Source organism: Equus quagga, chromosome 7 (genome assembly GCF_021613505.1).
Source record: "Equus quagga isolate Etosha38 chromosome 7, UCLA_HA_Equagga_1.0, whole genome shotgun sequence".
NCBI lineage: Eukaryota > Metazoa > Chordata > Mammalia > Perissodactyla > Equidae > Equus > Equus quagga.
The window spans coordinates 121747557-121771007 of record NC_060273.1 but is presented as its reverse complement, the minus strand read 5'-3'; the positions used below and the strand labels follow the sequence as shown (position 1 = coordinate 121771007).

General features: G+C 37.1%; 1 long non-coding RNA gene across 1 annotated transcript; it reads right to left on the bottom strand.

Moving 5' to 3' along the window:
- Positions 1-334: 334 nt before the first annotated feature.
- On the bottom strand, positions 335-21603 carry LOC124241595 (uncharacterized). Its single transcript, XR_006889263.1, has 3 exons — positions 21565-21603; positions 9356-9468; positions 335-716 (listed from the first exon to the last, which is right to left on the bottom strand). It is a non-coding gene; the product is annotated as an uncharacterized LOC124241595 (long non-coding RNA).
- Between the last annotated feature and the right edge of the window lie 1848 nt (positions 21604-23451).

Sequence of the window (23451 nt, the reverse complement as noted above, 5' to 3'; positions counted from 1 at the left end):
CTTAAGTGCTGCAAGCATATAGCATATAGTATTTAGCATGTGATAAATGTTCATAAATGTTTTTGGATGATTATAAACAGCAGAAGTACACTGAAAGATCACTTTTTCAAATAAATATTGGAAGCAAGTAGCAGAAGTTTAAAATACAATTGAGAAATTTAATACTATTGCTTTCAAGTGTGTAGAGGGTTAAGTTTGAGACTTATAGAAATCCATCCGTGGCCTTTTAATTACTAGATTTTTTAAAATTTATAATTGGTATATTCATTTTTTTACATTGAAAGTGATTTGCTAGTATATTTGCTCTATAAAGATATATACCCTCTCCCTCCTTCCGGTCAAGTTTAAGACAGATTATTTTGTTAAAGAATTTCTGAGTAAAACTTTAGTTTATATCCAAGTTTTGCTTGCTATAGCTTTAACTACTGGTGAAATTGCCAAGTTTTATAATGCTTGTTTCTTCATTTTTCAAGAAAACATTCATTTTTAAAGAATGTTTGCAATAATAAAATTGAATGTCCTTGACAAAGATAGGGGATTTACGAAGTATTTCTTTTTTGATTTTTGGTAAATAGATGAGCTAATTATTTTCATAGCGAGGACGATGTCAATTAATGTCAATTGCGTTTTCTCCTTTCCTTAGTCAAACACTGCTCCAATATAATCCAACTCCTTCAAACATTTGGGATCATTTCTGCCACATCTGTTTCCACATTCTAGACCAAATACAGAAATAAATGGATGTTAGAAGTATAGTTAGCAAATTTGCATACACAGATGTCCAGTCGAATTGTATCAGTCCAGATATGTCTCCCTTAATTTAAGCCTAAGTGCTTTGAATTGACACAATTAGAAAAGGGAAAAGACAAAACAGCATTATTTACAGGCACTGAATCAACCTACAAAAGATCAAGACCAACAACTTAAATTTTGATTAAATGACCAATTGAAAACAAAGAGAAGCTACAGGCTCAATCATAGAGAAGCCATGGCACTTGGGAAGAGAAGCATAGCTAATTTATACAAATAATAAAAAGTTATTAATAGAATGAAGTCTGCTAAATTATGAACTGCTACTGGATAATTTTGTAGTGCGTATAAATGTACATCTGCCACATTCATCCAACTTGAATACACGTCATACAGGGAAATAAAATATGAAGACTTGCTTAAAATTCAAAAATTGTAGGCTAAGCACTACCAAACTACTTAGCACTCTACATTTTCATTCTTGAAATTCCAATTTCTCTTTGAGTTTTTCTTTCTCCTCTACTAGCGGCATTCACATGATTTCTTTATCTAGAAAACTTGTGAAATAAATCATTAAAAATAAAAACATGGCTTTCAAATAGATTCATTCAAAAAACATTAAGCCACTCTCAACATGACTTTTTAAGGAACGAAATCCTGGAAATGTTTTTCTAACATTATTCTTTGATAAATAATGGTTGATAAGGAATAAACATCTTGAGTTTATGATTTCAGAAAGACTTTTAGTAAAATTGAAACAAACATGCTCACCAACAAAGTGGAAATAGGAATGTGTCGGAAGAGCAGTCTTGCAGGAAAAATCATCTTTTTAAAAGCCCTTTTGTCTTAAATTTTTCCTGAGACAGGGACTTATCCTTTTATGACACTCAGCCATTTTTAGTGTCTTGAAAATTAAAAGCATTAGCCTCAAAATGCTCTGATGTGCATTGGGTTGTGGTGAAAATAATTTAGAGACAGCCTGATTATCATCAGAAGGAAGCTTGTGTATCCACAATATAGAATATCAAGCAGCTATTTAAAAAGTAAGTTACATCTGTTTTAAGGTCCTTGTGGAATGTATATGACACCCATTTTTTAAAAAAACAAAAAATATAAAATATATATTATATATATACATACATATACACACACACACATACCTGATTATATAAAATAATAAATACTTGTTCGTAAGACCACAAAAAACTGTTTGTCATGATACACATCAACGTGGTATGATTGGCCATCTCAAGAAGGGTGGAGGATTACCACTTTTTTCTTTATTCACCTCGGGGGCTTGTTTGGTTTTTTGATCTGTGCTAGCAACCATTCATTATATTTATAATTTATAAAAACTAATAAACCATATTAGGAGGGAGGCCATGCAAGTAACTACAAGGGGGACTGAGCAAAATTAAAAGTGGACTAAGCAGAAGTCTACTGGAATAAACTGAGAGAGTCTACTTTTTTCCAGCAGTGTGCAATCATAATCTTCAGGCCATATCTACTTCCACACCATCACCCCCCCTCCCCAAAGTAGTGCATCAGTCAGACCAGTTCATGAATGGGCATTGTGCCGTTTCATACGTTCTTTTAATACTTCTCCATTTTTTATGGGGTTGGCTAAAAAAGTAATACGTAAACAAGTGTATCCGCAGACTAGTCAGTATTTGGTCACTTTGCTGGGCGAGGGGACACTATCTGTGGGTGAGTGAAAGAAGCGCTTCATCTTCTCCAAAGGCCACCAGAGCAGATTTGGAACAAGACATAGATGACGGGAGAAAGCAAGTTGGGAATTAAATTAAATTAGAGAAGAGGTGAAAACACTGAGAGCTAGATGCATGACAGAGGCTAGCTGCTGAAAAGCAGAGCAAATCGCACAGCTCCTGTGAAGCAGCAGATGACAAGGAAGCATAGTCAGCCCTCACTTTGTCATCTGCAGGAGAGAAGGACAAGCTCAACCAAACAGTTTCTCCTCACAAATTCCCCTGTGACCAGACTTCCAAAAAAATTCTACTCGTAAGGCAACCATTTTTGGTTATGCCACCTGTGCCAATTATCAATTTATTGCTTCTTTGCCCCGAATTTGCCCTTTACTGCCTGCTCTGTGAAAACTGATCTGGGCCTTTTAATTACTTTTCCTTTTCCAGCTGACAGGACATTAAGCTTTTTCAGTAGAGATTGTTAGCGAGACATCGAAGAAGGAAAGGCTTTTCCTTCCTGGTTCTGGTGGCTTACTTGCCACGTTCCTGCAATGCAGGCAGCTTCCTCAGGGCCCTGCTTCTGTGGTGCTGGCAGCTTACCCAGGCTGGACACCTGCAGCTCATCCTACCCCTCCAGCATTTGACTCCTGCAGCTTTCCTTGGCACCCTCCGTGGGTGATTGTGTAGCTGAGTGCTCCTGGTGAGACACCTCCCCATGCACAGCTATCCCCGGCACCCTATAGGGCAGGTTTCAGTAAATTCCCAAGGACTGATTTGCAGCAAGTCCCATTGGCATGGCACCATGTGACTCCTCTGCCATTCAATGAGCTGCAGCTGAGCCCTCTCCAACAGTGTCTGGATCTCAGCCCTATGGACCTCTTCCTTGAACACTCTGGTGCTCTGTCTTAGCCTTGTGGGTAGTGGTTCCTCCTTATACCTGCTGTTCCTGTATTTCTTAAAGCTATCTTTATTTCTTCTTAATCAGTCTTTCATTGCTCCAATCCACTGTTAGAGTTAACCACTCTTTATATTAAACTTCCCTGTTCAACTTACTATGTGGTTTCTTCCTCCTGATTGGGCCCAGATTGATATAATACTAAAGCCCTAAGATAAAAATTTACTTTCCTTTGCCCTTAGAGGAGCTTCCAGGGAAAGGACTGAAAAGTATTTAAAGAAGAGTTTTCTCTCAAATATTTTTAGTCACAATCCAAATACGCAGCTATTTTTTTAATGCACTTGATTTTCTTAAGCAGCTTTAGATTCACAGCAAAATTGAATAGAAAGTGCAGAGTTCCTGTACACCCGCTGCCCCACACATATATGTGTACTATTTTAAACAGGCTTCTAAGAATAATGGTTACTTGTCTACTTGTAAATCCAATAATATTTGTTGACAAATTTTATATTTAAAAATGAGAAGCAACTCCCAATGTCTTCAAACCTTCTAAAATTTTATTCTCATACCCAAACAATGATTTTCTTCGGCTGTTCATAAAAAATATGAACAGTAAGGCATTCAATTTTAAAATTGATTGTTAAAAGAAATATGAACCCTACTACTTATTTGGCAACTAAAATGATCATGGATAAGAATGCCGACTTAGACTGATGTGGGGTTTGAATTCTAGACTTGCCACTGTCCCTATGACTTCAGATAAATCACTTAACTTATCTGTGTTTCAATTTTTTCTCAAATGTAAAATGTAGATAATCACATTACTTGTTTTATAGGATTTTAGTGATGTTTAAATGAGATAATCCATCTAAAGTTCTAAGTTAGCACAGTTTGGCAAACATAAGTAACAAAGACACTGTCTGTTATCATTGCTAGAACTGATACAGATCATTTAAAACTTTAGTAAAAATTTGGAGTTTAGAATAATAAAAATTAAAGCAAAATAATTTAGAAGCAAATCATTAGGGCAAGAAAATCCAGAAAAACTATTACTATGAATAACTTTGAGTGATGGCATGTTTGGAGACTCAGTTTTCTAACCAAAACTTGTATTATAAATATAAAATATGGTCAGTGTATCAAAATGAACTCTACTTGGCTTTTACTAATTGCTATGTAATCATCAGGGCTGAAATGTGATTTGTGATTAAATTGATGTCATCAGTTCTGTTTCTTAAAAGTAAATTTAAGCATGTTGCCCATTAGGCAGATTCTGATTGTCATGTGGTTGATTTCTTTTTAAAGAACATTCATTCAAATGTGAGCAAAATTACTATTCATATCCTGAAACTTTTCAAATTTGGAACAGCAATTTAATGGTTAATCTTCCTGTAAAATGGCTGATATATATTCTAAGAAGACATCATTACGATCAGTGATGGTGAACCCTTAGACTATTTGGAGAAACATGCGCACAGAGGAACATCCTAAAGTTGGATGATTTTGGAATCCCATTCAGAACAGTAGTCAGCAAGCTAGGCAGCAAATGTGGGAGGCAAAAATAAATAGGCCTGACTTTTAGGATTTTTTCAATACTTTTCAACTGTAAATGAATTAAATGGACCACAAAACTGCTAACAAAACATCTAGGTTGTCATCTTCAGCTTAAGTAACATAGATCATAATTTTAAAAATTGGTAGGCAAAGATCAAGCATCTCCAAATAAGTAACAGGCTAGTTTGTTCTGGTCCCTTTCCCAACTCTCCACAACCTCCAACCTCTACTTCATACTGACCTTTGCTGGCTACAATTTCAAAAAGGGTCCAGATTTTATGCATATTTCTTTTCTTATTTGGTGGAATCACTCCCTATTTTGACAATTCAAGGAGTAAACGATAATGTAGCCCATTTCCCTGAAATCAAGGCCTTCATTTTGCATAACACAATGAAGTTTTTAAACAGGAAAAGGAAAAGGAAGAATTTAATTAGGGGGGAAGTTTGAAAATATACCTTAAAGAACATCCAGGAAAGGAATAAGGGCAGTTGACATCCTCTAGAGATCTCTTCTATATAACTAAAGCTTATGAGAAAAGCAGATGTTACCAATGGAAAGTGCAAAGCAGAAATGCCCCACAATTACCCACCGAAACCACAGAGAACGGTTGACAAGGGTCAGGATATTCTTCTGTCAGGAGAGGTCTCTGGAAATCTAAATAAGTGTAGATAATCCTTCAGTACAAAGATCATGATAGTAAGTCTAGGAATACACGTTTAGGGAATTGGTTTCTCTGAAGGAGAGGCGAGGATGATGTTAAGATCCTGGTATAAGCCCGAGTCAATATTAGAGTGAACCCAGATTTATTTTCAATAATTGAATCTCTCCAATTTGCATTAGATTCTATAGTCTTGAAATGACCAGGACCCAAGTGATCCAAGATTTTTCAAGACCACTTCAAACCTGATAGTCTGACACTATACTAGCCTCTTGTCAGACAAAAGAATATTGGTGTCATCATTATTTCCTTGTCAGAGCTCAATTATCAACATGGAGAGAAAAGGACATACATGACTACAGCACAATAATACTTTCCAGACTTTACTTCCACACAAGTTGTTTCCAAAGGCAAAGGGTGAAAGGCAGAAAATAATGTCCAAAATGTCAAAACTGAGTATCTGAGAAGTATGGAGAAGCGAACTCTTAACATATACGAAAAAGTTGTCGTTGACTTTAATGATGATAAGGTTTTTTATAAGTTGTGGAAAACACTAAAGAAAGTAAAATGAATTTAGTAAGCTTACTTATACTTCTTTTCTTCTCATCTAAATAAGTGGAAGATAAAGAATTATTAGAACTATTTTCTTTACATAAAAATTTTAAAACAAGTTTAAATGAAATTTAACACTAACAGCTTCTTTCTCTAACGTCAAAAGCAGTCTTCTTGCTCACACCCCGAAGAACTGCCTTTTTAACGTGTGAAACAATTATGAATATTTACTCAAACTGTTTCAATATGAATAATTATGAACAGTCATCATTCTATGGAATTGTTTATTGGCCAACATTCCATAATGCTTTCAAAATAGTCTTGGAAATAGCCAGGTGGACTGAGACTAGTCCTTACTAGAAGAGAAACAAATAAGCTAATGTTTATATCAATCACGCCTGTTTGCATGGCTGTAACGGTGACTGTTAAACATCTACCTCTATCACACGTTGTTATAGGTACTTATATATTGTTAGAAGTTTAATCTTGTTTGCTATTCAAAACCAGGACATCGAAGAACTTGTCAGAAATTACACAGCTAGTGTGTCACAGAGCCCAGATTCAAACCCAGATCCAGCTGACGATAAGGCCCATTCCCTTTCTCCTAAATTATACTGTCATCTGAGGCAACTTGTTTAACCTATGCTGAAAGAATTAGCTCCTTTTCTGTATACATGTTTATCACATCTTATAAATAATGAGAACCTCTAGTGTTTTGTATGTAATAGTCAAAAAATATTTCCTGGATGAATGAATGGTCAGCTAACTCATCTGCAGAATCATGTCTCAACCTGCCTAGATAGATAATGTATTTTAAACATCCTCAGAGAAGCATGATCCACAGTCTCACTTGGTAACCAACTTATGCTAATTTAACAATTATTTTCAGCATCTTCAAAAGATGAATAGCTAAGTACTTTACACAGTAGAATTCCAAAACAACAAGTGAAGCCTGTCAGTTCAGCATGGAAAAAAATAGTGACACCATTTTTTTGGAATCATAAAATAAAACAAAAAAAGTTGTATATGTGAAAATATTTCTTAGAAATACGAAATTTAACATTCGATTCTTTTTCTAATTAAAATTGTTTGCATTTTTATTTTTCTTAAAGACAACTATCTCCTTAAAGATTGTGAAATAAACTACTTTCTGAATATGTTCAGGCCTGCAGATAATACAGAACTCTGATAATCTGTAACGAGTAAAAGGAGAAATTTTGAATCTGCGTCCCACAGAATGACCCACTAATAAAGGCAAGATGTTGCAGAGCAAACTGTACGTGTTTCGGTCGTATGCTGAGCCACCTAATGTCAGTGTTTTTAATTCCACAGAATTCCTCACTTTCTTTTTAAAAAAATTCATCACCCAGAGTAGACGATCACAAATAGAATCAGCTGAATTGTTGCTAAATCTGAAAAAAGAAAAATATTTTCCAATGATTCACTTTTAAGTCAGCGATTTGAAAAACACTTCATACATTTCAGCCATTGCATGTGGTCAATGTCGATCTCGTGACAAATAACTCTCTAGTCCAAACATGATAGTTTGCTAGTAAAGAGAAATACTCTTGATTTTCACCTAGGGCTTTCTTCAAAGGTGGGCTGTGTCATGATATGAAGCCCTCTGCACGGGCTCACCATTGAAAGTGTGCTCAAATGTTCTCTCGTGAGGGATTCTCCCTGACGACCCCTAACCTCCCCACCAAGCAGAGCCTTCTGGATTGGGGAGGTGGGGAATGGGAAAAGGAGGCCGAGGGAAGACAGGCTTTGCAGACCACACATATTTAGGTGTTTATTTATTCTTAATTTTTGAAAGATGATTTTATTACCTCTTGAATCGATAACATTTTAAAAATCCATTTGTTTTAAAATAATTGAAATTAATAATATTAATTTACTTTAAAAAATAGAAACCAGGGCCGGCCCCGTGGCGCAGTGGTTAAGTTGGCAAATTCCACATTGGCGGCCCGGGGTTCACCAGTTCGGATCCTGGGTGTGGGCATGGCACCGCTTGGCAAGCCATGCTGTGGTAGGCATCCCATGTATAAAGTGAAGGAAGATGGGCACGGATGTTAGCTCAGGGCCTGTCTTCCTCAGCAAAAAGAGGAGGATTGGCAGCAGATGTTAGCTCAGGGCTAATCTTCCTCAAAAAAAAATAAATTAAATAAACTCTCTTTAAAAAAAAAAAATCAAACAATAAAGATGATACCTTTGGCTATCTTTCTACCTGTCTCAGAGTTAGAAAAGTCGCACTTTCAGAGATGTGGCAGGAGGTGTTGCCCCTGAATAAAGTTCTAGTATGCCACTGTTTTTGTGTGTCAAAACAAATGAAGTTCCCTGAGACATTTCAGGGCAAGAATCATAAATTTAAAAATGTCTTTTTCTAAGGAAGACTATAAAGGGATGAAATGATTTAAGATGAGCCGAAGCACTGAACAAATTTCATGCAGTGCAAAACTGTCAACTTCAAAATTAATCTGACTATCACATATAAAGAAAAAATCAAGTTTACCATTAAATGATCAACAAATGACAACTTGAAGCTGAATATACTGAAATGTATAACATTTTATTATCATATGTATTTCCTGCAATTCAGAAAATCCATAAAGAATATCGTCTAAATCTGTAATTTAATGCGTAACGCCGTAACACATTTTTAAAGTAAGTTTTAAAATGAGTCTGCCTTGTGAGTCTGAGTGACATTTTGTCACTGATTTAAAGGAAAATGCTGTTTCTGTTAAGATCTTATAATATATATAATAAAGGGAAACAGTATAAGTTTAGACAAATTTGAGAATTTTATCACCTTAACGTCAGGGTGTTAATACATATGTAACCACAAATATTTGAGCTACTCTTTTCATTATACCAGATGACAAGAAAGGTGCCTGAAAATCCTCCTCCTTGTTCTGGTAAATTAAATAACGTCAGATCTAGGAGTGATGTCCTTATCATTATAGGATCTAGATGTTCAGAGTATTATGGGCTAAAACAACATTTGTAATGGTGTGAAAATGATATATTTCAACATTGATGTTTTCCTTGAAAAGACTTATTTTCATGGTTACTCTTTTTCTGTTGGACTAGTTGGACCACGGGTCTTATCTACAGAAAAAGAACCTGAAAAGCAAGTGTTACTTTAATTAAGTACAGCAAAAATAAAGAAACAAAGGGAGCATTAGAAATGGACAGATAGTGGAGGACGGATGTTACTTGGAAACTATCTTGTGTTAACTCACCTGCAATTTTGAGGGCTCAATCTTGAATGTTCTCACAGAAGAGCATAGCCAGTGCACACGAACGAACGACCACAGGATGGGGCCAAAGGCGAGGACAGTTGAAACTGAATGAGCTGCAAGAGCATAAAATAAAGGAAAAAAGAAAAAAGGGAGATTCTCAAGACATTTCATTAGAGGGCTTATGGAAATAATTTTAGTCTTCATTGACTCTTCCATAAACTTTGGCATTCTTACATATTTTTTTAAAGCTACTTAATTTCAAGAGGGGAGGGGAGAGCAGGAATGCCCAGTCCTGGGTATCCCCATCAGCACAAGTCCTGCTCCATAAAAGTTCTTGGCCATGAAGGTTCTGTGGCTCCACCCAGGGCCGCGAGGATGGACGTCAACTTGAACAGAAGGAGAGAAGCAAGCCCAGGAGTGGGAAGGGTTACGGCTGATAACCCTGCTATCTTACAGCCAGATTTTTTTTATTTGTCCAGAGAAACTAAAAATCTTATGTTGAAAAAAGTTGTAAACAGCCTGGAGGAAACTAGCTTGCAACCTGCATGCCTTAATAATAATGACAGCTCACCCTTACACAAAATTTCCTATGTGCCAGGGATACGGTCTAAGCACTTCATAATCTCATTTCATCCTCCTAACAACCACTTGAGCTAAGTCCTATTTTGCCCCCATTTTTAAGATGAGTAAACTGAAGCACAGACATGTCTGTAACTTGCCCGGGGTCACTCAGCTGGCAAATGGCCGAGGCAAGACTTGAACCTGTGAAGTTTGTTTCGGAATTCACACCCTCAAACACTGAGTGATTCTTACAAGAAAATTTCTCCTTCAGAATGCTGGGTCTCATTAAATGTAGAACTGAATTAACGATTCCTGGCTCTATCCTGATGTATTTCCATTTTTTACTAAAGTCATTTTTTAAAATTTGGAGAAATTCATCAGCCACCACTATTTCTAAAGGGCCCAATTTAGAAGAGGAGGTATTTTGGAAAACTTAAGGTTATTGTTTTTTGAAGATTTTCTAAGAGTAAAACCTCAGTTGGGAAAAAAATATATTTTTTCTGTTTCAGCTACCACATCTAACTGTGCTTTTCATTAACTTTTTCATTTTGAAGTACCGAACTGATGCTAGAAGCAAGCCTAAATAATGACTTCTAAGTTCTGTTAGGAGATTAAATTCATACTCTTTTAAAAACAGTTTTTTCAAAAATTAGCTCACCTCAAGATTGCACTCTTCAGAATTTTACACTTTTTGTCTTAGTCTATATTCATACAAGGATTTATAACCATAAGTTAACTAAAACTTGAAAAAGCAAGGAGTTAATGCTTACGCCTTGCATAGGAAACGTAGCAATTTTTGGTACGCACATGCGTACCTCAGAATGCAAGGAAGGACTTTCAGCTAATTTCAGTTTCACCCGCCACTTTGAAAAATGAAATCGTCAGATCATTCTTTGGGGAGAGTATAACGTCAGGTGGTCTTAAAATCTAGATTCAACCTAACATCCCAAACCACTCTCCAAACCAGTCTCCCAAAATTTTCAGAATGTCTGTCAATATCTCCATTTCTGGACATCTTCCTCTCATTTCGAATTGGTTAAAATATAGAGTATCATCTCAGAAGTGTTTATCGTGGATTTTTGATAATGTAGTAAAATACTACATAGTGATGTATATATATTTTTATATACATTTATACATGATTATATGTGATTTATATATATAAAATACTCCATAATAGTGGTATGTATGTGTGTCTGCATGTGTGTGTGATGACAGAGGAAAAACAAATAAGCAGCACTATCTGATGGTGACCTCAGTCAAAGCACCCAGACTCACTTCAGCTTTTTCTTTCCAGCTTTATTGAGATGTAACGGCGTACGACATTGTGTAGGCTTCAGGTGTACAGTGCGCTGATTTGACACACATACATATTGTGAAATGTTTGCCACGATGCAGTTAGTTAATACATCCTTTACCTCACATAATTACCAGTTTCTTGTTGTTTTTATGGTGAGCATGTTAAAGCTCTACTCTCATCGCAACTTTCAAATATACACTACGATATCGTTAACTGCCGTCACCGTGCAGCACAGTACGTCCCCCGCACATATTCATCTGATGACTGAAAGTTTGTGCTCTTTGACCAACATCTCCCCATTTTCCCCACCCCTCAGCCCCCAGCAACCACCATTCTACTCTCTGTTTCTACGGGGTCACTATTTTTAGATTCCACATGTGAGTGAGATCACACAGTATTTGTCTTTCTCTTTCTGACGTTTGACTCAGCATAATGCCCTCAGGGTCCTTCCATGGTGTTGCAAATGGCAGAATTTCCTTCTTTTTTATGGCTGAATAATATGCCGTTGTGTGTGTATATTCATATATATGTGTGTGTGTGTATACATATCTATATATGACAGATATATGATATATATCTCTCACATTTTCTCTTATTCTTTCACCTGTCAACAGATACTAAGTTATTTTCATGTCTTGACTGGTGCGAATAATGCTGCAGTTAACATGGGAGTGCAGAGATCTCTTTGAGATAGTGATTTCATCTTCTTCGGGTATATACTTAGAAGTAGGATTCCTGGATCATATTGTAGTTCTATTTTTCTTTTTTCTTTTTTTTTTTTTTTTTTGAGGAAGTTTAGCCCTGAACTAACATCCACTGCCAATCTTCCTCTTTTTTGTTCCGAGGAAGATTGGTCCTAAGCTAATGTCTGTGCCCATCTTCCTTTACTTTATATGTGGGACGCCTGCCACAGCATGCATGGCCCAACAAGTGGTGCGCAGGTCCGCACCTGGGATCAGAACCAGCGAACCCCGAGCCACCAAAGCGGAAAATGCGAACTTAACCGCTGTGCCACTGGGCTGGCCCTATTTTAAACTTTTTGAGGAATCTCCATACTGTTTTCCACAGTGGCTGCACCAATTTACATGTCAATCAATACAGACTCTCTTAAACTTTAAGAGAATTCACAGACATGGGTTACTCGCAAATAGTTTTTGCTTGCCCTTGCGTTGTGTGTGCTATTTTCAGAAGGTTGAATATTCACTCTGCAATGGTATAAGCCTGTTCCAGCATATCTACAGGCCTCACTCATGTCTCCTGAAGGTGTGTCCACACATTTCAGAGATGCAGTTGTAAGGAAGACACCCACAAAGTCCCTCCTGATAGAATGATCCTCCAGCAAGTCCAACTCTTTCTAAGGAAACCTTTCTGGTTCCTACTTGAGTTCATACTTGGTTGGAAAGCAAACAGCTATATTCAGTGTACACAGGAAGCAGGCCCTCCATATCTTCTCTAGGAAGGCTATTCCTTTTTCACTGTTAAAGCCCCATCTATTTCTAATACTGACGAGGGGCTCACTGCTATCCTTTCCAAACCCCGACTTCTGGCTCGCTCCTTAGCATGAGTGGGAGTGAGTCCCTAAAGCGCCACCACGAAAGGATGTCCAACTCTTAATGTTCCTCGCTAACACAAGGTACAGGGGGGTATTACTAAACCCAAGCACATACACACAATAGAAAACAGTGCTCTGCCCTAGAATTTCCACTCCCTCCCCTACCGCATGCAGTTTCAGCCAGCAGAAAGCTGGATATTTTTATTGTGCTAAAATCTAAATATTTGAGTCACTGATACTACCTTCTCTGACCTGGCTGTTGCCAGCACTAAAGGGTAAGTGAGGAGAAGTTTGAGGAAGTCATTAAAAACGTGTAGATTTTCAGACCCTCAGTTGATTTTCTTCCAGCTGAGCCGGGACCATGGAGACACAGTGAACAGCACTGGACAGGAAGCCAGGCTTAGCTACGTAGCACAGAGGTCTTAGGGAAAGCAAACAAACCAGGGCTTTGTGAGGTGAGAAAAAGGAAATGAGCAAAGTCACACCCTAAGCCCATCAACCAGGCAGTCTAGGGAGAGGAAACGCAGCAGCGAGGCCGATGGCTCCCACTGGTGAGAAGGTACTGTGCAGGTAGGTGATCTGGAGGGAGCTGAAGTCCGAGTGTCCTCTTAGCCGCTTTGATGTTTTCTAACTGCCTAGAGCGGTGCTCTAAGAAAATAGAGGAGGGACTCCTTACTTTTGAACTTACGGCGACCATAGCGCATGACTTGCTGAAGCTCTTTTTTAAAATAACATGAATCTGATCTTGCAAAGTATTTTCTGATATGAACAGAAAAATGTTTAAGTTGCTGCTAATAGTACTGTTTATTTTAGAAGCAGAAAAAAATGAAAGACAATTTAAAGATTTAATATTCTGCCCAGAATCTTTTTGTCACTTAGCAAGGATAAACCCAGGCCCTTGGAAGTTGACCACCTTTTCCTGTTCTCAAAATGCAGAAGGCCTTTGTTGGTAATGAGGACTGTGACAGAATTTTGAACCAGAATGCTGCTTGAACACGTAATAATACCTAAACAATAAACAAATCCATCTAATCTAAACATTAAGGACATTACACTCTAAATGTTGAGTAAAACAAAGAAACAGAATAATTTACAAACAATTAAAAGTTAAGTTACAGAATATGTATTTTTCCCATGGACATTTGGGATACCTGTATTTTTTAATAGGATTAAATGTCTAGCTAATGTTTCATGAAGTACACAGGCAGATCTAATTGGAGTTTAAGCAAAGGATAGTAGCCTAGACATCCTCCGCCTCCAGGAACAACTTAAAGAAGAGAGACAGGAATGAATTTAGTGTGTATGGAGAGATAATAAATGAGATCCGTCAGCCAAAGTCAATTGCATGTATTAGGAAGCAATGAAAAATAAATCTTTATAGATCAGGTGGTCCCGGACTTGTGTATATGGCTAAAGAACTTGAAATTGATAGGTCGAGAGGACATTATAGTTTCTGTACCTAGGGGTGACACATTGGAAGGGATGTCTTACTGAGCTATGCAGGTTGGGTTTGGGGAAAGATGAGCTAATTTATGCTTATTAGCCATAAAGCTAAGTCTATAATTCAGGCACATTGTCATAAGGATCTGACCAACAGTGAGACACTTGAAAAGGAAAAGAAAAGGTGAATTTTAGAAACATTGAAAAAGGAGGAAGCCCAAGTTCCTGACAGAAATGATATTGAAAACTAAGACAAACATATCAAATAAAACTCCAGCAATCCTTTACAAATAGAAAGCCCAATAGACTACTGTTAGAAAACTACAGCGAGTAATGGAGAGGTTGAGAGATGGGGCCTTGGGGGAAGGGTGCATTTTGATTTATTTTTCATATTTACTATAATGCAAAGCAGTAACTACTGGCACTTAACACTGTCTTTAGTTGGCATTAAAGGAAGAAATAATTCTAGTTCTGAGGGGCTTTTAATGTGATTGGGCAAAAATGCAACATAGGCTGTTGTATGAAATAAACACAAATAAAACAATGTAAAAATCGTGATAATGAATAAATGGTATTTTTATCACTGATAGAACTGAAAATAAAGGAATACTACAGGAAGTGGGGGCAGTGGATTAAAATGTCACAACTGGAAAGCAGGATGCTGAATCTTGAGTTACGTGTTGAGACAAGAGAAAGAGAAGGAGGAACTGAGGAGGAGCCAGCCAAGGCGGGGGTCTGCTGAGCTGGCGGAATGTGGCAGGGCTGGGACGCTACAGAAGTAAAAGTGATACTAAGTGACAAGAACAAGCAATTGGAAAAAGTCTGTCTTAAAAGGAGGTTTGCAACATACAAGCTTACAATTACTAACTGGTGAGTTAAATAGAGGTAGCCTGATGGCACAGTTTCTCCTACTCTCCTACGTAAGCATCATTGCGCACTCCTAACACGTTTGCTCTGGTCCTGTTCTCCGTGGGGACTGACACCTAGTCAGCATCTTCTGTTCTACTAAGCAAAACACAAAAAACAAAAAAACCCTTACAGTTGTAATAAACACTTCTCCTTGGGAAAAAACACTGGTTTGAGTTGCTATAGAAAGTTTTACATTTGGGAAAATTGTTAAATGAACTATAAGCAGGTAAAATTCTGCTTTTTAATCTATACAGTTCTCCAGGAGAGAGAAAGAGGGAGGGTAAGAAGGTGGCGGAGAATAAAGTAGTAAAAACAAAAATTAAGCTACCATACAAACGAGCACAGAAATGAGGTTCTGTTAAAAAGTAAAGGGAATGAGCCCATGTTCAGTCAGGGCAATGCTGAGCCCTGTCCGGCCTGGTCTGGAGCTTCAGGGCTAGCATCTCCAAGTGGACAACGGCTACTAACCATGTGCTGTCTACCAGAACATATAAACTCCATTGTAAGTGTCATAGGGTGTATCACAATGTTTAGGCTAGAAAGTGCCTGGGCTCATATCCTGGCTTCTCCATTTACTACATCAAAGACAATGAAGTTATTTAATTGCCCTATGTTCGAATTGCCTCATCTGTGAAATGGAGGTAATGTTATTATCTACCTCATCCCGTGTTTAGGATTGATTAAGATGCTACCTGTAAGTCACTCGGTGCACTGACTGGCCCATAACAGGTGCATACTAAGTGTTACAAAATTACTATTAGGAGAATTTCTTCCTACTGCTTAAAAAAGGACTATTGGCAAACACCTTTCTTCCCAATGAATAATATTTCTGAAATGGAGATGAGACGTGTGGTCATGAGCCAGTTTCTTTCCAATTTCCATTTTTATTCTCTTGAAAATACATTTTTAGACCTAATAGATATTTACTATTTCCTTATAGATAATTAATATTTCCTTCGCGCTCTGAGTTGTTTGGCTACAGTATATTCCACAACACTAACTGAGCGCCTGCTGTGTTCCGGGGCCTGAGACAGTGGTGTAGTTTCACATATGATTTCTCTACATAGCATCAAAACTGCTGATTCCTTGGGAAGAAACAAAAAGTCAACTCAAAATTCAAATGGTTTTAAGAATGCAAGTAAGATGCCTACCCCTGTGGCTGAGTGGTTAAGCTTGTGTGCTCCCCTTTGGCAGCCCAGTGTTCACCAGTTCAGATCCTGGCTGTGGACCTACACACCGCTCATCAAGCCATGCTGTGGCAGCATCCCACATGGAAGAACTAGAATGACCTACAACTAGGATATACAAATGTGGACTGGGACTTTGGGAAGGAAAAATAAAAAAGAGGAAGATCGGCAACAGATGTTATCTCAGGGCCAATCTTCCTCATCAAAAAGCATACCTTTAAAGAAATAAAAGAACATAATTAAAAACTATGAAATTAACTTTGTATTAGATTACTAGTATCTCTTTCATCATCAAAGCACCAATTAACCTATCTAGATTTTTTATAACATGCATGAAATTTCAAGTTATTATATCATAGTACCAACAAATAGATTATCATGTGTCCTAAACAAGCACTAATATTGTATTGTGTCAACGAATTTTGCATATGTGGAAATACAAGCCATATAGATTCATAATTTAAGAAAGATCAAGACATTTGTCAGTGCCCACTTTCACCACTGTAACGCTGTGATATTGTTTGCATGTAAAATTACTACCCACTAACACTTGGGGGAAAGCCCTGTGAGTTACTTCCAAGGAAGTATTCAATTGGAGAAGGAATGCGAAGGATTTTCAGTGTTTATTGAATAGTAGGTTGTAGGAACAAGAAAGGGAATGTACGCACTGTGTTATATTTCCGTATTAATTCCTGTCACTCAGATTACCCAAGAATTCTCTCAAACTTAATCACAAAACATCCTGACCTTTAACAGCTAGCAGAGCTGAAATGTTAACCTTCAACATTTTGCAAAATTCTTCTTTAAACACTTCCTCTGGAAAACACACAGCTCAAAGTGCTAAAATTGTCTCCTGTAATAACCACAGCAGGATCGGAGCAAACCCGCTTTCAAAAACCAAATAAAGCCTTCCGTGGGGGTGGTTCACCACTTCCCCTTTTTTAACATGCAGGAACTAATTTAGCTGAGAAGATAAAAGCTAGAGCTGCCTACAGATATACGAGGAAACGCAATCCTAGAACATAAGATACCTCAGTGGCGGGTGGTCTGGGCATTTTCTGTAAGAAGAGCCTTCTCTGACTTAGAATGTCATGAATGGAACGCAAGGAGCCTGAGATCTCTATATATTTGTATTGAAGTAGACAGAAGAGGAAGGAAAGGCACATCAAATTAGTTTCAGTGATAACTATTTTTGTATTTTCAAATCAAGTAATTCTATACCCATTTCCAATTTAATGCCAATGTAAAGATATCAAGAATTCAAAATAAACTTATTGTGATAATCATTTCAAAATATACACGTATATTAGATCATTATGTTGTACACCTTAAACTTACACATAGTTATAGGTCGATTGCATCTTAATATTACTGGAAAAAATGTTTATGCTAATAAAAATAGTAAAATGAAAGGCTACTTTCAAACTACCCACAATTTCAGGAGAGTAAAGAGCGTAGATGTTCTGTCAGAAGATCACTCTCTCCTTTCTTTCAGGGAAAGAAATAGTGAAATACCATCTCTTCTATAAACCTTTCCCTCTTCCAGAAAGATGCTCATTTGATCCCATCCCAGGTGGCCCAAACACAGAGATAGGATGTGAGTTTCTCACTGAAAACCCCATAAAATGCATTTAGTTCATTACTCTTGTATAACTTCCCTACTTCATTTGTTCAATTTTCTGTTTATCTGGTTGATTATACATCTGTGGGATATATTATGTGGACTCCAGTAGATTAGAAACCTCAAGAATATTGGTCACAAACCTTAGCTCAATGTATTCATTTTCTAAGAGTGCCCTCGTATATAAATGTTCTGTGGTTTTTAATATAATGACAAGAGTGGAGGGAAATACAAATGCATATGGTACAGATTCTGGTCATCCTTCCAAGGCTCTTACAGAGAAGTTTTATTGGAGTATTTGTCAATAACAGGATGTCACATCAATTTTTCTATAGATTTTTCCTTTTTTAAAAAAAAAGATATGTGAGAGATGAATGCAGTAAATTCTATGCTCTAAATAAAGGAAAAAACATGGTCAAAATGTGTCATTTCGTTAGTGAAGCTTGTATATTTGGATGCAATTTGGCAACACTTTTTGCTCTATTATCATCACAAATTATTTTTGAAAGGTGAGACTTAAATAACAAATTAGGAGAAAATGTGCATGCAGGATTTCATTACACGAGAGCACATGTGCAAGGCAGAATATAAAGTAAATGATGCACATTTTCAGTATCTTCCCTTTTCGAAACTTCCGTACGTCCCCAGTACCCCTGTGCTACTTCCTGACTTCTTAGAGCACACCAGTGTTATAGATCATATTTTTCTTCCATCTCCTTCATAAAATTTTTTCTCCACTGGATTCCATTGTATCAAAGGTTTGTTTTCTGCCTATGTATTTTATTTTTCCAATCCTCACTCTCTAGAAATACATTTGCCTTTTAAAAGGTGTTTTAGGAGATAACTTCTTAACCAAAGGTTTTGGAATCTTTCAAGTCGTGTCAACTTTCTGCATTACTGATGCATCTGTTTGGCTAAAGATCTATGGCTTGTCTAGACTGTTTTAAACAAGTTAAAAGTTGGGCCATCAGCAACAACAATAATCAAGTGGTTGTTTTACATAGCTAAATAGTAACTTCAACTCTCCTCTACGCTCCCCACACAGTTTACTCCATGACAAAATCTATTTGGTCTTACATTTTATTTTATTTGGTCTTACATTTTTACTGTCTCTGGAGTTGGCTCTATTAAGACCAGTGGCAGTGGGAAAAATCGGGTAACTCTTCTCTTTCCCCCAACCTCATCCCTTCCTCATGGTTGGAGGAAGACTTGTGGGGAAGTAAAGAACTGTCAACTTGAACTCCTCCTTAAGCTAGAGGGGCCAGCCATTGTAGTGTAATGTCATTCCTTTCTTATTCTCATAGGCTCAAAGCAGAAAAAACAAGTTTATACTGCACACAAAAATAGGTCTTATGGATTTTTTAAATGGAACATAAATTCCTTCCCTCCCCACGTCCACAGATTTGCCACTTAACTTCGTAGATCCTCCCATCAATAGGTGGAACATATTTCTCTATCCCTTGAATCTGGATCGGTCATGTGACTTGCATTGGTCAATGGTACTTTAGCAAACGTGACACAAGCAGAGGGACAAAAGTGCTTTGCACTTTGGGACTTGCCTTCTTGTTGCCCTGGAAACCCTTCATCTGCCACATGAATGAGCTCCACTAAATAAGTCTGTTGGATGATGTGAGCAGGTGTATGGATGATGTGAGCAGATGTCCTAAATGATGAAACACATAGCCCAGGCAGTCCTGTCACCCCAGCTAACAATGGAACAACCTTCTGACATATGAATGAGGCCATCATGAACTGTGCCCTAGTTGAGTTACTAACTGACAACAGATACAAGAGTGAGATGCAATCAGCTACGATCAGGAGCAAAATGATCACATAGTCCCAGTCTGAATCACCAACGCACAGAACCATAAGCCGAATAAACGGTTGCCATTTTAAGCCACTAGGTTTTTGTGTGATTCATAACTCAGTAAAAGCTTATTGGTAAAGTAAAAGAAAGAAAATAGGACTTGTTTATTAAGGAAACATTTCACTCCTCAGTATGGGTTTGGATTTTGCTGTTCCTGACATTGGGAGAGGTGCATAAGTTCGCCCTTAGCATGTTACAGTGTAATAAATGTGTTTGCCGTTCACGTTGGTTCAGTTGCCCAAAGAGGAAGAAAACTAGAGACAAAATAAGGGCGTAGGTTTCAACTATGTCTCTGACTGCCCTAAGAACCCTAGAAGCTCTCCTCCAGATGAAGACCTCAGACTGGACAAACGTAGGGAGAAGGAACCGGACACGAAATGGGGGCATTCCTGCCAATGGGGTGATAATTAATGAGAGAAGTGGTTGAAGATTATCATAGAGAACTAAAGAAGATGCTAGAAAGAGGGCAATAATCTCAGGGAAGTAGAATCAACTAGGACTTGGGAAGTTCTCATGGGATCATCTTGGGAAGGGCCTAAATTACTTAGGTATTTTTTCTCTGGTCCTCTGGGGAAAGTCCTGTTATTCAAGTTTTTAATTCTTTCCTATCCTGCCTTATAATTCTCTTTTGAAGTGGTTCTCTGTGTACAATAAAACAAATTTTGTAGATCTTCCCAGTCTGGTGTGGTAACTCCGAAAAGACTGTTGGGAGCAGCTGGGGAAAAAATGCAGGACCCTAAAGAGGACTGGGAGAGTCAGCCAGACTGAGCTGTCTTCTCCACCCCTCCTCCACGGTACAGGAGAGGAAGCTAACTTCTGAAAGAAGGCAGGAAGATATCTGGGTTTCAATACCTAGAAATAGATAAAGGTGCTTGAGGTCCAGAATTATTCAGAAAACGGTAGATAAACAAAATCTCTTTTAAGTGGGTTCCAATTGTACATCTTTTTCTCCTGAAATAATCAATTTGAAATGATCCCTCGTTGCAAGATGGAGAGGTTAATGGAAATGAAATACTAAGCCAGTATGTAGCTAATTTCATCTTCCTTTGAACTAGTTTAAGTAATGGGCCCCTCTTCTTTTGAAACACTATTTTCTTTCTTGTATTATAGTTATTTCTGAACACATATTACACCTTCTCATGTAATGCAAGCTATTCAAAAGGAAGGGTCATGAGCTAGCCATTAACGAATACTCCAAACACCCAGAACTACACATTATTAGAGTTCAATATTCTTTTGATTTATTTTAATGAATAGATGAGTGGATAAATTCTGAATATTTACACAATCCAAAAATACCTAAATGAATGAATTAGGTTAACGAGTAAAATGATTTTACTTCAAGAGTGAAGAGAGCTAGTGAGGGGTTGTGGGTATAGAGAGTAAAACCTGGAAAAACTGAGGTTGGAAGTGACTTGTTAAAACAGGTCTCAAAGAATCCTTGGTCAGGGGCCGTTAGTTCAGAAGAAAATCACACAGACGTCTAGCTTAATAGCTTCTGGCTTATGAACTTTATTCACTTTAGTAAGGAAAAAAAATCCACCTTTAAAAATAATAATGTTTAAATATATCTCCAATGTTAATTTAAAGGAATTCATGTATATTTAATTTTCTACACTAAATGTAGTATTTCCAAGCCAAAAAGGAACCAAGAGGCACTACATTGTAAAACAGAGACAATGCTAGGCTATTTTAAAAGGATAATAAGGACTAGTTTCCGCATAGGTGTCAATTCAATTTACTTGATGGAAATGTGCTACTTTAATTCTCACCTTTCCTCCTCCTTGGACATTCTTGATCCATCCTTCTTCATGCTTTGGGAAAAATTCAAGCACATCACAAGATTATTAGGAAGGGTTCTGAAAATTCACACCTCTGAACGAGATGGGGAGAGAATCTGTCACAGTCTCAATATATAAGAATCTGAATTAAGTCATTTAAAAATACATACATAGCAGTCATTTCAAGTTCTCTAGAATGATAGCATAAGCTAAATTATCTCTTTCTGACAATCTGTAAACAAGATACAGGAATTGGTTGGTGGTTACGTATTTCCCTGCCTCTCTCAAATTGCAACCTCCAAACCTTCTGATTTTGTCCCGGCAAGATTAATTCAACAACCTCATCTCTTGCCTTTGGCATTAATTTGAGAAATGACTCAGACACCTTCTCAAACGTATAGACCTTTCTAAAATGGCACAGGCAGATTTAAATGGGTACAATTTCAAAGCCGAGCAAAAAAGATTAAATGTTCATACTACAGATTGAACATCTAAAGAGATTTTAGGGTAAGTTCCCTTTGAAATTCTGCCCTTGAGAGATAATTCACTTTTCATCACACATTTAGATTTTCATTTCATTTTTGCTACTTTCACAGAGCATTCTGAAACTATTTCTCCTCTTGTGGTTGAACTTTAACACTAGATCTAATAGCAGAAACCACTTTTTTCCCCCCTTATCTTAAACATGAGCATGATCTGAATAAGTTAATTTTATTTCCCTCCTGTTATGGAAGCTCAGTCCAAATGTCTATAAACAGATTTCCAAGTTATCTCTCCCATATTTAGATTTGAAGAGTTCATCCTTCACAAATACAGATTTGAAAATTATTCTCACAAATCCTGTAAAGAAGGCTATTACATTTCATTTTGAATGACCGCAACTTGTTGGAATAGCAAGCAATAAAACTCCACATATTTGCGTATACACTGAAAAATTACATAATCTGAAAATCCTATTTTACTGGCAATTTAGTAACACATTATACCACATTGCTCCTGCTGGAACTACCAAATGTAGCCTTTCTAAAATGCTGAATTTTTTTAAATAATGTTTTTAGGTAATAGCTTTAACATTTTGAATAACACTAGCCATAGTCTAACACCTAGCCCTTTGCTATCTAAGTAAAGACCACAATTTCTCCCAAACAGCCTTTAATGAAATGAGCTACAGTTGCAGCAAAAGAAAGAAAAGGAAAGAAAAAATAAGAAAGTAAGGAAAGAAGATAAGAAAATGAAAGAACAGAACAGTAAAAGAGAGAAATAAAGAATTCTCTCCTGGCTTAATGCTGTAAGAACTGTACTGAATTTCTAACTGAGGCTTTCCTGGAAGTTAACATAGAACAAAAAAACAAAAATCTTTTCTATATACAGCCATAAAAAATGACAAAATTGTCCCATTTGCAACAACGTGGATGGACCTTGAGGGTATGACATTAAGCGAAATAAGCCAAACAGAGAAAGACCAACACTGTATGATCTCACTCATACGTGGAAGATAAACAAACACATGGACAAAGAGAACAGTTTAGTGGTTACCGGGGGACGGGAGGGTGTGGGGTGGGCACAAAGGGTGAAGGGGCTCACCTATATGGTGACTGACAAACAATAATGTTCAATTGAAATTTCACAATGTTGTAAACTATCATAACCTCAATTTCTAAAAAAGTCACATTGTACAACCTAGATATACAAAATTTTTATTTGTCAAGCATATTTCAATAAAGTTGGAAAAAAGAAAAAACAAAAATAAATATTTTCTATACAAACATCTGCCAAAAACATCTCTCTTTTTTTTTTAAGATTTTATTTTTTTCCTTTTTCTCCCCAAAGCCCCCCGGTACACAGTTGTATATTCTTAGTTGTGGGTCCTTCCAGTTG